General features: G+C 39.7%; 1 protein-coding gene across 9 annotated transcripts in view; it reads right to left on the bottom strand.

Moving 5' to 3' along the window:
• The window catches only part of SOX6 (SRY (sex determining region Y)-box 6), a 722502-nt gene that overhangs the window by 577896 nt on the left and 132073 nt on the right, over positions 1 to 12533 (bottom strand). The window contains exon 1 of one of the 9 annotated variants that reach the window (XM_010830552.1): positions 5088 to 5116. The exons of the other annotated variants lie outside the window; for them this stretch is intronic. The gene's annotated coding sequence lies outside the window, so the exon portion shown is untranslated. Of the gene's footprint in view, positions 1 to 5087; positions 5117 to 12533 lie in introns of those variants that run through there. 9 annotated transcript variants of the gene reach the window in all.

Below are 12533 nucleotides of genomic sequence, written 5' to 3'. Positions count from 1 at the left end.
AGTAAGCATCTTTTAATTTCATGGCTGCAATCACCATCTGCAGTGATTTTGGAGCCCCCAAAAATAAAGTCAGCCACTGTTTCCACTGTTTCCCCATATATTTGCCATGAAATGATGGGACTGGATGCCATGATCTTAATTTTCTGAATGTTGAGCTTTAAGCCAACTTTTTCACTCTCCTCTTTCAGTTTCATCAAGAGGCTCTTTAGTTCTTCTTCACTTTCTGCCATAAGGGTGGTGTCATCTGCATATCTGAGGTTATTGATATTTCTCCCAGCAATCTTGATTCCAGCTTGTGCTTCATCCAGCCCAGCGTTTCTCAAAATAAAATGCATCCATAAAATATTGTGACTGACATGTCTAGCTTTTTGAATCACTGGACTCTTTAGTAGTTAAGATTACTAACTCTGGAAATATTTTAAATTTAGAGTAAGTCAGATTGCAGAGATTTAGGACAAATAACATTGTAACATGGACTTCCCTGGTAGCTCAGTGGTAAAGAACCTGCCTGCCAATGCAGGAGATGTAGGTTGAATCTCTGGGGTTGGGAAGGTCCCTTGGAAAAGGAAATGGCAACCCACTCCAGAATTCTTGCCTGGGAAATTCCATGGACAGAGGAGCCAGGCAGGCCACAGTCCATGGGGTCACAAAAGAGTCGGGCACAACTTAGTGAACAAACAACAATACTTTAATATGAGTCAATATGAAATCAATAAATCTCATTTGTCATATCAATCTAGTCTTGCTGCATATTTTAAAAGCAACTATGAATTTCATTATCAACTGATTTATACCATGAATCTTGCAGCAAACAAGTTAAAAAGTATAAACTTCAAAAATTACCAAGTTCATTTATAAAAATAAATACTAAGTGAAGGAAGTCACAGAAAGACAAATACGATATGAGATCATTCATATGTGAAATCTAATTTTTACAAATATAAAATGAACTTATTTACAAAACAGAAACAGACTTACAGATTTGAGAACAAATTTAGGGCTACCAAAGGGGATTCCTAGGGGGAAGGGATAACTCAGGAGCCTGGATTGAACACACACACACTACTATGTGTAAGATAGATAACCAACAAGGACACACTGTATAGTGCAGGAAATTCACCTCAATATCCTGGGACAACCTACATGAGAGAAGAATCTAAGGAAGAATGAATAAACGTATATACAGAACTGAATCACTTTGCTGTGCAACGGAAACTAACACAACGTTGAAAATTAACAAAAAAAAACGAAAGAAAATTAACTATACTCCAATAAAATTTAGAAATAGACTTTAAAGCATACTTTATTCTGTAGAGAATTTAGAAATAAGCAACATTTTATGATGAGCAAAGGATTAAGAATTAACTCACAAGAATTAGTACACAATTTGAAGTAAGCTACTTATTTAAGAACTATTAATAGACTAGCTTAAGCTGAAAAAACATTTCCAGAGTTTTTTTCCAGTGGCCACTTTGGTCCTGAGGAACAGCAAAAAAGTAAGAAGATAGAGATGGAAATACCATCTGTTCTGGAAAATCACAATGTTTTAGTAAAATGAATCTTCAGAACACCCAATCACCATGGATTATTCCATTCCTCTGCTAGTTCATTCATGCATTCAGAAAATATTGATCATGGATAAAGATTGCACTTGACAATACAAACACAAATTTTGTAAATAAACAAAATGACACTGTCAACTAAAACTAATACAATGCTATATGTCAATTACACCTCAATTTACAAATAAATATACTGCAAAGAAATAGAAGAAAACAATAGAATGGGAAAGACTACAGATCTCTTCAAGAAATTAGAGATGCAAAGGGAACATTTCATGCAAAGATGGGCACAATTAAGGACAGAAATGGTATGGACCTAACAGAAGCAGAAGAGATTAAGAAGGGGTGGCAAAAACACATAGAAGAACTATACAAAAAAGATCTTCCTGACCCAGATAACCACGATGCTGTGATCACTCACCTAGAGCCAGACATCCTGGAATGTGAAGTCAAGTGGGCCTCAGGAAGCATCACAATGAACAAAGCTAGAGGAGGTGATGGAATTCCTATTGAGCTATTCCAAATCACAAAAGATGATGCTATGAAAGTGCTGCATTTAATATGCCAGCAAATTTGGAAAACTCAGCAGTGGCCACAGGACTGGAAAAAGGTCAGTTTTCATTGCAATCCCAAAGAAAAGCAATGCCAATAAATGTTCAAATTACTGCACAATTTTGCTCGTCTCACACACTAGCAAAGTAATGCTCAAATTCTCCAAGGCAGGCTTCAACAGTAAATGAACCGTGAGCTTCCAGACATTTGAGCTGGTTTTAGGAAAGGCAGAGGAACCAGAGATCAAATTGCCAACACCCTCTAGATCATTGAAAAAGCAAGAGAGTTCCAGAAAAACATCTACTTCTGCTTTATTGACTATGCCAAAGCCTTTGACTGTGTGAATCACAACAAACTGTGGAAAATTCTTCAACAGATGGGAACACCAGACCACCTGACCTCCCTCCTGAGAAATCTGTATGCAGGTAAAGAAGCAACAGTTAGAACTGGACATGGAACAACAGATTGGTTCCAAATCAGTAAAGGAGTATGTCAAGGCTGTATATTGTCACCATGCTTATTTAACTTATTTGGACCATGAGAAAAGCTGGGCTGGATGAAACACAAGCTGGAATCAAGATTGCTGGGAGAAATATCAATAACCTCAGATATGCAGAAGACACCAACCCTATGGCAGAAAATGAAGAAATAACGAGCCTCTTGATGAAAGTGAAAGAGGAGAGTGAAAAAGTTGCTTAAAAACTCAACATTCAGAAAACTAAGACCATGGCATCTGGCCCCATCACTTTATGGCAAATAGATGGGGAAACAATGGAAACAGTGACAGAGTTTATTTTGGGCGGCCCCAAAATTACTACAGATGGTGACTGCAGTAATGAAATTAAAACATGCTTGCTCCTTGGAAGAAAAGTTATGACCAACCTAGACAGCAAATTAAAAGGCAGAGACATTACTTTGCCAACAAAGGTCCCTCTACGGGGAGGGGGGAGGGAGGAGGGTTCAGGATGGGCAACATGTGTATACCTGTGGCGAATTCATGTTGATATATGGCAAAACTAATACAATATTGTAAAGTTAAATAATACAATAAAATTTTTTTTAAAAAGCTATGGTTTTTCCAGTGGTCATGTATGGATGCAAGAGTTGGACTGTGAAGAAAGCTGAGCACCGAAGAATTGATGGTTTTGAGGTGTGGGTTGGAGAAGACTCTTGAGAGTCCCTTGGACTGCAAGGAGATCCAGCCAGTCCATCCTAAAGGAAATCAGTCCTGAATAATCACTGGAAGGACTGATGCTCAAGCTGAAGCTCCAATACTTTGCCTATCTGATGCAAAGAACTGACTCATTTGAAAAGACCCTGATGCTGGGAAAGATTGAAAGCAGGAGGAGAAGGGGACAACAGAGGATGAGATGGTTGGATGGCATCACCGACTGGATGGACGTGAGTTTGAGTAAGCTCTGGGAGTTGGTGATGGACAGGGAAGCCTGGCGTGCTGCAGTCCATTGGGTCACAAAGAGTCGGACATGACTGAACAACTGAACTGAACTGAACATATTTTTTTAATCATGGCCTTTGTCCCAGAAGATTTTCCAAACAATAATCCGACCTGGACAACAGACTACTATATCTGACCATGAAGCTGACATTCTGCATATTATCTGGCTATCAAATCCTTTTCACTTTCTTAATTTACTAAGTAAAAAGTACATGGCTACAAACACTTCAATATAAAAATGTACAACGAATATAAAAAGGAAATCTACAACTGAAGAAATGTAATGTTTAATAACAAAAATATGTACAGTCTCCCTAAAAATCAACTAACTATAAATAAAATATTTTCACCTACAATATTGGCAAAATATCTTATAAACTGGGAAAAATTAGCATTTGTGAGGATGGGGAAAAAATCACTTTCATGTATTATAAATTGGGTACAACTTTACTGAATGGTAATTTGATAGACTATTAATAATTTTAACATCAATAGCCTCTGAGTTTGCAAGGCTACTTCCAAAAATTATCCTAAGGAACTAAACACAAAAATGTTAAAAGACATATACATGTAATATGCATGTTCATTACACCATTTTCTAACAACCCAAAACTGGAAATAACCTATTACCTGCATAAATAAATTATGGTACATATATATAACACTACTCTGTACTCATTAAAAATTATTTTTTAGATCTGTATTGATACAAAAAGATGGTCACAAAATATTGTTGAATAAAAAAAGGTAACGTGTAATAAGAGCCAATTTATATTACTAGAAAATCAAATATGTATGTATATATGTACACACGCACAGAAAGTGAAATACTATTTAACAAAAAGGTTAACACTGAGTGAGATCTAGGATTATTTTTGCTTTTTTATTCTTATGAGCTGGTGTTATTTAGATTTTTTTAAATCCTTAACATGTCTAATTTGTCCCAGAACAATAAAGCTATTTCTAAAATTCACTATATCATTTATACATTCAAAAGTAGTCACCAAATCCAGACTAACTTGCTATTAATCTAGTACCAAAAGCAAGGCATTAGTATTAGTTACAAAAAGAAAAACCTCTAAATTACAAGGCAACTTCAAACAAGTATCTTGACATCGAATGAAGAAATCATAAACATTTTCGCAGAGCATGTCCCTTCTCTATCAAAAATAGGTTATAGATCAAAGGTAAACAGCAAATAAAAACACTGCCACCTCCCTGCATAATTAGACTTTAAAAGCTTTCAAGCTGAATTTTTAAATCCTGCTTAAAGCTGTCTCTAAACCACACCCATTTCTCCTTTTAATCCCCATCCTTTTTTTTTTTTTTTTTTAAGCAAGAAGATTCAAGTAAGTGGTTAGATTAAATGACCTTCCAACTCTGAGAGTCAATAATCTAAGGCATTTTTTTAAGTATCAAAATGCCTTCCAAAACACCTGTAACAAAAATTTGCCTACCTTTGTATTAAATTTTTCACTTCCACTGTATAATCATAAGGGATTTGATTTAGGTCATACCTGAATGGTCTAGTGGTTTTCCTTGCTTTCTTCAATTTAAGTCTGAATTTGGCAATAAAGAGCTCATGATCTGAGCCACAGTCAGCTCCTGGTCTTGTTTTTGTTGACTGTATAGAGCTTCTCCATCTTTGGCTGCAAAGAATATAATCAATCTGATTTCGGTGTTGACCATCTGGTGATGTCCATGTGTAGAGTCTTCTCTTGTGTTGTTGGAAGAGGGTGTTTGCTATGACCAGTGCATTTTCTTGGCAAAACTCTATTAGTCTTTGCCCTGCTTCATTCCGTATTCCAAAGCCAAATTTGCCTGTTCCTCCAGGTGTTTCTTGACTTCTACTTTTGCATTCCAGTCCCCTATAATGAAAAGGACATCTTTTTTGGGTGTTAGTTCTAAAAGGTCTTGTAGGTCTTCATAGAACCGTTCAACTTCAGCTTCTTCAGGGTTACTGGTTGGGGCATAGACTTGGATTACTATGATATTGAATGGCTTGCCTTGGAAACGAACAGAGATCATTCTGTTGTTTTTGAGATTGCATCCAAGTACTGCATTTCAGACTCTTTTGTTGACCATGATGGCTACTCCATTTCTTCTGAGGGATTCCTGCCCGCAGTAATAGATACAATGGTCATCTGAGTTCAATTCACCCATTCCAGTCCATTTTAGTTCGCTGATTCCTAGAATGTCGACGTTCACTCTTGCCATCTCCTGTTTGAGCACTTTCAATTTGCCTTGATTCATGGACCTAACATTCCAGGTTCCTATGCAATATTGCTCTCTACAGCATCACCAGTCACATCCACAACTGGGTATTGTTTTTGCTTTGGCTCCATCCCTTCAGTTCTCCACTGATCTCAGTAGCATATTGGGCACCTACTGACCTGGGGAGTTCCTCTTTCAGTATCCTATCATTTTGCCTTTTCATACTGTTCATGGGGTTCTCAGGGCAAGAATACTGAAGTGGTTTGCCATTCCCTTCTCCAGTAGACCACATTCTGTCAGATTACCCTGGAATGTGAAGTCAAGTGGGCCTTAGAAAGCATCACTATGAACAAATTTAGGGGAGGTGATGGAATTCCAGTTGAGCTATTTCAAACCCTGAAAGATGATGCTGTGAAAGTCCTGCACTCAATTTGCCAGCAAATTTGGAAAACTCAGCAGTGGCCACAGGACTGGAAAAGGTCAGTTTTCATTCCAATCCCAAAGAAAGGCAATGCCAAAGAATGCTCAAACTACCGCACAATTGCACTCATCTCACACGCTAGTAAAGTAATACTCAAAACTCTCCAAGACAGGCTTCAGCAATACATGAACCATGAACTTCAAGATGGTCAAGCTGGTTTTAGAAAAGGCAGAGGAACCAGAGATTAAATTGCCAACATCCACTGGATCACCGAAAAAGCAAGAGAGTTCCAGAAAAACATCTATTTCTGCCTTCTTGACTATGCCAAAGCCTTTGAATGTGTGGATCACAATAAACTGTGGAAAATTCTGAAAGAGATGGGAACACCAGACCACCTGACCTGCCTCTTGAGAAACCTATATGCACATCGGGAAGCAACAGTTAGAACTGGACATGGAACAACAGACTGGTTCCAAATAGGAAAAGGAGTATGTCAAGGCTAATTATTGTCACCCTGCTAATTTAACTTCTATACAGAGTACATCATGAGAAACACTGGGCTGGAAGAAGCACAAGCTGGAATCAAGATTGCCAGGAGAAATATCAATAACCTCAGATACGCAGATGATACCAACCTTACGGCAGAAAGTGAAGAGGAACTAAAAAGCCTCTTGATGAAAGTGAAAGAGGAGAGTGAAAAAGTTGGCTTAAAGCTCAACATTCAGAAAACGAAGATCATGGCATCTGGTCCGATCACGTCATGGCAAATATATGGGGAAACAGTGGAAACAGAGTCAGACTTTGTTTTTTGGGGCTCCAAAATCACTGCAGATGGTGACTGCAGCCATGAAATTAAAAGACGCTTACTCCTTGGAAGGAAAGTTATGACCAACCTAGATAGCATATTGAAAAGCAGAGACATTACTTTGCCAACAAAGGTCTGTCTAGTCAAGGCTATGGTTTTTCCAGTGGTCATGTATGGATGCGAGAGTTGGACTGTGAAGACAGCTGAGCACCGAAGAATTGAGGGTTTTGACCTGTGGGTTGGAGAAGACTCTTGAGAGTCCCTTGGACTGCAAGGATATCCAACCAGTCCATTCTAAAGGAGATCAGCCCTGGGTGTCTTTGGAAGGACTGATGCTGAGGCTGAAACTCCAGTACTTTGGCCACCTCATGTGAAGAGTTGACTCATTAGAAAAGACTCTGATGCTGGGAGGGATTGGGAGCAGGAGGAGAAGGGGATGACAGAGGATGAGATGGCTGGATGGCATCACCGACTTGATGGACATGAGTTTGGGTGAACTCTGGGAGTTGGTGATGGACAGGGAGGCCTGGTATGCTGCAATTTATGGGGTCGCAAAGAGTCGGACACGACTGAGCGACTTCACTTTCACTTTTCACTTTCCTGCACTGGAGAAGGAAATGGCAACCCACTCCAGTGTTCTTGCCTGGAGAATCCCAGGGACGAGGAGCCTGGTGGGCTGCCGTCTATGGCGTTGCACAGAGTCGAACACGACTGAAGCGACTTAGCAGCAGCAAAGAGTCGGACACAACTGAGTGACTGAACTGAAACTGAAAGAAAGAAGAGAAGGGAAAAGCCAAGGAAGAAAGGTGAACATATATCCAACTAAAGGCATTATTTCCAAAAAATAGCAAGGAGAGACAAGAAGCCCTCTTGATGAACAGAGTATAAAACTAGAAGAGAACAGAAGGGGAAAAACTAGAGATCTCTTCAGGAATATTGGAGATATCAAGGGAACATTTTGCTGAAAAACGGGCACAATAAAGGACATAAACGGTAGAGACCTAGTAGATGCTGAAGAGATCAAGAAGAGATGGAAAGAATACATGGAAGAACTCTACAAAAAAGATCCAAATGAACCAGATTAAACAATGGTGTGGTCAGCCACCCAATGCCAGACATTCTGGAGAGCCAAGTGGGCCTTAGGAAACACTGATGTTAATAAAGTTAGTGGATGTGATGGAATTCCAGCAGAACTATTCAAACCTTAAAGGATGATGCCATCAAAGTGTTGCATTCAATATGTCAGCAAATCTGGAAGACCCAGCAGTGGCCACAGGACTGGAAAAGATAAATCCTCATCTCAATTCCCAAGAAAGGTAGTACTAAAGAATATGCTGATCATCAGACAATTTAACTCACTTCTTATACTAGTAAAGTCATGCTTAAAATCATGCATGCTAGGCTTCAGCATTATGTGAACCAAGAACTTCCAGATGTCCAAGCTGGGTTTACAAAAGGAAGAGGAACCAGAGATCAAATTGCCAACATTCATTGGATCATAGAGAAAGCTAGGAAATTCCAGAAAAACATCTATCTCTGTTTCACTGACTACACCAAAGCCTTTGACTGTGTGGATCATAATACACTGTGGAAAGCTATTAAAGGGATGTGAATACCAGATCATCTTACCTGTCTCCTGAGAAACCAATATGCGGGTCAAGAAGCAACAGTTAGGACCCATATGGAATAACTGATAGGTTCAAGAATGAGAAAGGAATACGACAGGGCTGTCTGCTGTCACCCTGTTCATTTAATCTACACACTGAGCACATCATGAATTATAAGCTGGAATCAAGATAGGCAGGAGAAACATCAACAACCTCAGATATGTGGATGATACCACTCTGATGGCAGAAAGCAAAGAGGAACTAAATAGCCTCTTCATGAGGGTGAAGGAGGAGAGTGAAAGAGGCGGCTTAAAACTAAAAAAAAAAAACCTAAGATGATGGCATCCAGCCCCACTACTTCGTGGCAAATAGAGACAGAAAAGGTGGAAGTAGTGAGAGATTCCATAAGCCCCTTATCCTTATCCATACAGGATAAGGGCAGACAGGATGAAAACCACAATCATAGAAAACTAATCACATGGATCACAGCCTTGTCTAATTCAATGAAACTATGAGCCATGCCATGTAGGGCCACCCAAACAGACAGGTCATGGTGGACAATTCTGACAAAACGTGGTCCACTGGAGAAGGGAATGGCAAAACACTTGGTATTCTTGCCTTGAGAACCCCATGAACAGTATGAAAGATGAACTCCCCAGGTCCATAGATGCCCATCTGCCACTAGAGAAAAGTGGAGAAATAACTCCAGAAAGAAAGAAGAGGCAGAACCAAAGCAAGAACAACACCCAGTTGCGGATGTAATTGGTGATGGAAGTAAAGTCCAATGGTGTAAAGAACAATATTGTATAGGAAGCTGGAATGTTAGGTCCATGAATAAAAGTAAATTGGAAGTGATCAAACAGGAGATGGCAAGAGTGAACACTGACATTTCAGAAATGAGTGAACTAAAATGAACTGGGATGGGCAAGTTTAATTCAGATGATCATTCTATCTATTAATGTGAGCAAGAATCGCTTGGAAGAAATGGAGAAGCCCTCATAGTCAACAAGAGTCTGATATGCAGTACTTGGGTGCAATCTCAAAAAAAAAAAAAAAAAAAAAGAATGATCTCTGTTCATTTCCAAGAAAACCATTCAATATAACAATAATCCAAGTCTATGCCCCAATCAGTAATGCTGAAGAAGTTGAAGTTGAATGGTTCTATGATGACCTAAAAGACCTTCTAGAACTAATATCCAAAAAAGATGTCCTTCTCATCTTTTGAATGCAAAAGTAGGAAGTCAAGAGATACCTGGAGCACCAGCAGGTTTGGCCTTAGAATACAAAATGAAGCAGGACAAAGGCTAACAGTTTTCCAAGAGAACACACTGGTCATAGCAAACACCCTCTTCGAACAACACAAGAGAAGACTCTACAAATGGACATCACCAGATGGTCAATACCAAAATCAGATTGATATATTCTGATGATGGAGAATATAGATGGAGAAGCTCTATACAGTCAGCAAAAACAAGACCAGGAGCTGATTGTGGCTCAGACCAAGAACTCCATATTGCAAAATTCAGACTTAAATTGAAGAAAATAGGGAAAACCACTAGACCATTCAGGTATGACCTAAATCAAATCCCTTACGATTATACAGTGGAAGTGACAAACAGATTCAAGGGATTAGATCTGATAGACAGAGCTCCTGAAGAATCAAGACCATCCCCAATAAAAAGAAATACAAAAAGGCAAAATGGTTCTCTGAGAACACCTGAGAAAAAAAGAGAAGCTAAAGGCAAAGGAGAAAAGGAAAGATATACCCATCAAATACAGAGTTCCAAAGAATAGCAAGGAGAGATAAGAAAGCATTGATCCTCAGTGATCAATGCAAAGAAATAGAGGAAAACAACAGAATGGGAAAGACTATAGATTTCTTCAAGAAAATGAGAGATACCAAAGGAACACTTAATGCAAAGATGGGCACAATAAAAGACAGAAATGGTATGAACCTAACAGAAGCAGAAGATAGTAAGAAAAGATGGCAAGAATACACAGAACTATACAAAAAATATCTTAATGACCTAGATAAGGGTGTGATCACTCACCTAGAACCAGATATCCTGGAATGCAAACTCAAGTTGGTCTTAGGAAGCATCACTATGAACAAAGCAAGTGGAGGTGATGGAATTTCAGCTGAGTTATTTCAAATCCTAAAAGATGATGCTGTGAAAGTGCTGCACTCAATATGCCAGCAAATTTGGAAGACTCAGCAGTGGCCACACCCTGGAAAAGGTCAGTTTTCATTCCAGTCCCTAAGAAAGGCAATGCAAAAGAATGTTCAAACTACCGCGAAACTGCACTCATCTCAAACGCTAGCAAAATATTGCTCAATATTCCCCAAGCTAGGCTTCAATAGTATGTGAACCATGAACTTCCAGATGTTCAAGCTGGATTTAGAAAAGGTAGAGGAAACCGAGATAAAATTGCCAAAATCCATTGGATCATAAAAAAAGCAAGTGAATTCCTGAAAAACATCTACTTCTGCTTTATTGACTTCGCCAAAGCCTTTGACTTTGGCCACCTGATGGCCGAAGAACTGACTTACTGGAAAAGACTCTGATGCTGGGAAAGATTGAAGACAGAAGGAGAAGGGGACAATGGAGGATGAGGTGCTTGGATGGGATCACTGAATCGATGGACATGAGTTTGAGCAGGCTCTGGGAGTTGGTGATGGACAGGGAAGTCTGGCCTGCTGCAGTCCATGGGGTTGCAAAGAATCAGACACAACTCAGCAAGTGAACTGAACTGAACTGACTGACAGATTTCCTCTTCTTGGGCTCTAAAATCACTGCAGATGGTGATTGTAGCTATGAAATCAGAAGATATTTGCCTCCTGGCATGAAAGCTATGACAAACCTAAACAGTGTGTTGAAAATCAGAGACATTACTCTGCTGACAAAGGTCAGTATAGTCAAGGCAATGGTCTTCCCAGTGGTCACGTACAGTTGTGAGAGCTGGATAGTAAAGAAGGCAAAGTGTCGAAGAATGGATGACTTCAAACTGTGGTGCTACAGAAGACTTCTGAGGGTCCCTTGGACAGAAAGGAGATCAAATCAGTCAATCTTAAGGGAAATCAACCCTGAGTACTCATTGGAAGGACTGATGCTGAAGCTGAAATTCCAGTATTTTGGTCATCTGATTTGAAGAGCTGACTAATTGGAAAAGTCCCTGATGCTGGGGAAGATTGAGGGTAGATGGAGAAGAAGGTGTCAGAGGATGAGATGGCTGGATGGTGTCACCAATGCAATGGACATGAACTTGGGCAAACTTCGGGAGATAATGAGGGAAAGAGAGGCCTGGCGTGCTTCAGTCCATGGGGTCGCAAAGAGTTGGACACAAATAGGCCACTGAATAACTGCAAGTTGCCTGTTTATACATTCTATGCTCCTCAGTCTACATCTTCGATATAATTTCAGTGCTAAGGGCCACAATTTAGATGGGATGTTGACAAGCATTCAGAATGGAATGGCTGAGAAATCTTACAGGAAACATATTAAATTAAAATGGCTGCATGTTGTAAAGATTGCTAGCTGGAACGAACTTTCAGTTCAGTTCAGTCACTCAGTCGTGTCCGACTCTTTGCGACCCCATGAATCACAGCACCCCAGGCCTCCCTGTCCATCACCAACTCCTGGAGTTCACTCAGACTCACATCCATTGAGTCAGTGATGCCATCCAGCCATTTCATCGTCTGTCATCCCTTTCTCCTCCTGCCCCCAATCCCTCCCAGCATCAAAGTCTTTTCCAATGAGTCAACTCTTTGCATGAGGTAGCCAAAGTACTGGAGTTTCAGCTTCAAGGCATACCATTCAATATCACAGTAATCCAAGCCTATGCCCCAACCAGTAACCCTGAAGAAGCTGAAGTTGAACGGTTCTATGAAGACCTACAAGACCTTTTAGAACTAACG

This window comes from Bison bison, unplaced genomic scaffold, assembly GCF_000754665.1.
Source record: "Bison bison bison isolate TAMUID 2011002044 unplaced genomic scaffold, Bison_UMD1.0 scf7180017864518, whole genome shotgun sequence".
Taxonomy (NCBI): Eukaryota; Metazoa; Chordata; class Mammalia; order Artiodactyla; family Bovidae; genus Bison; species Bison bison.
Note: the sequence above shows the minus strand (reverse complement) of the source record. Positions and strands in the feature narration are given on the sequence as shown.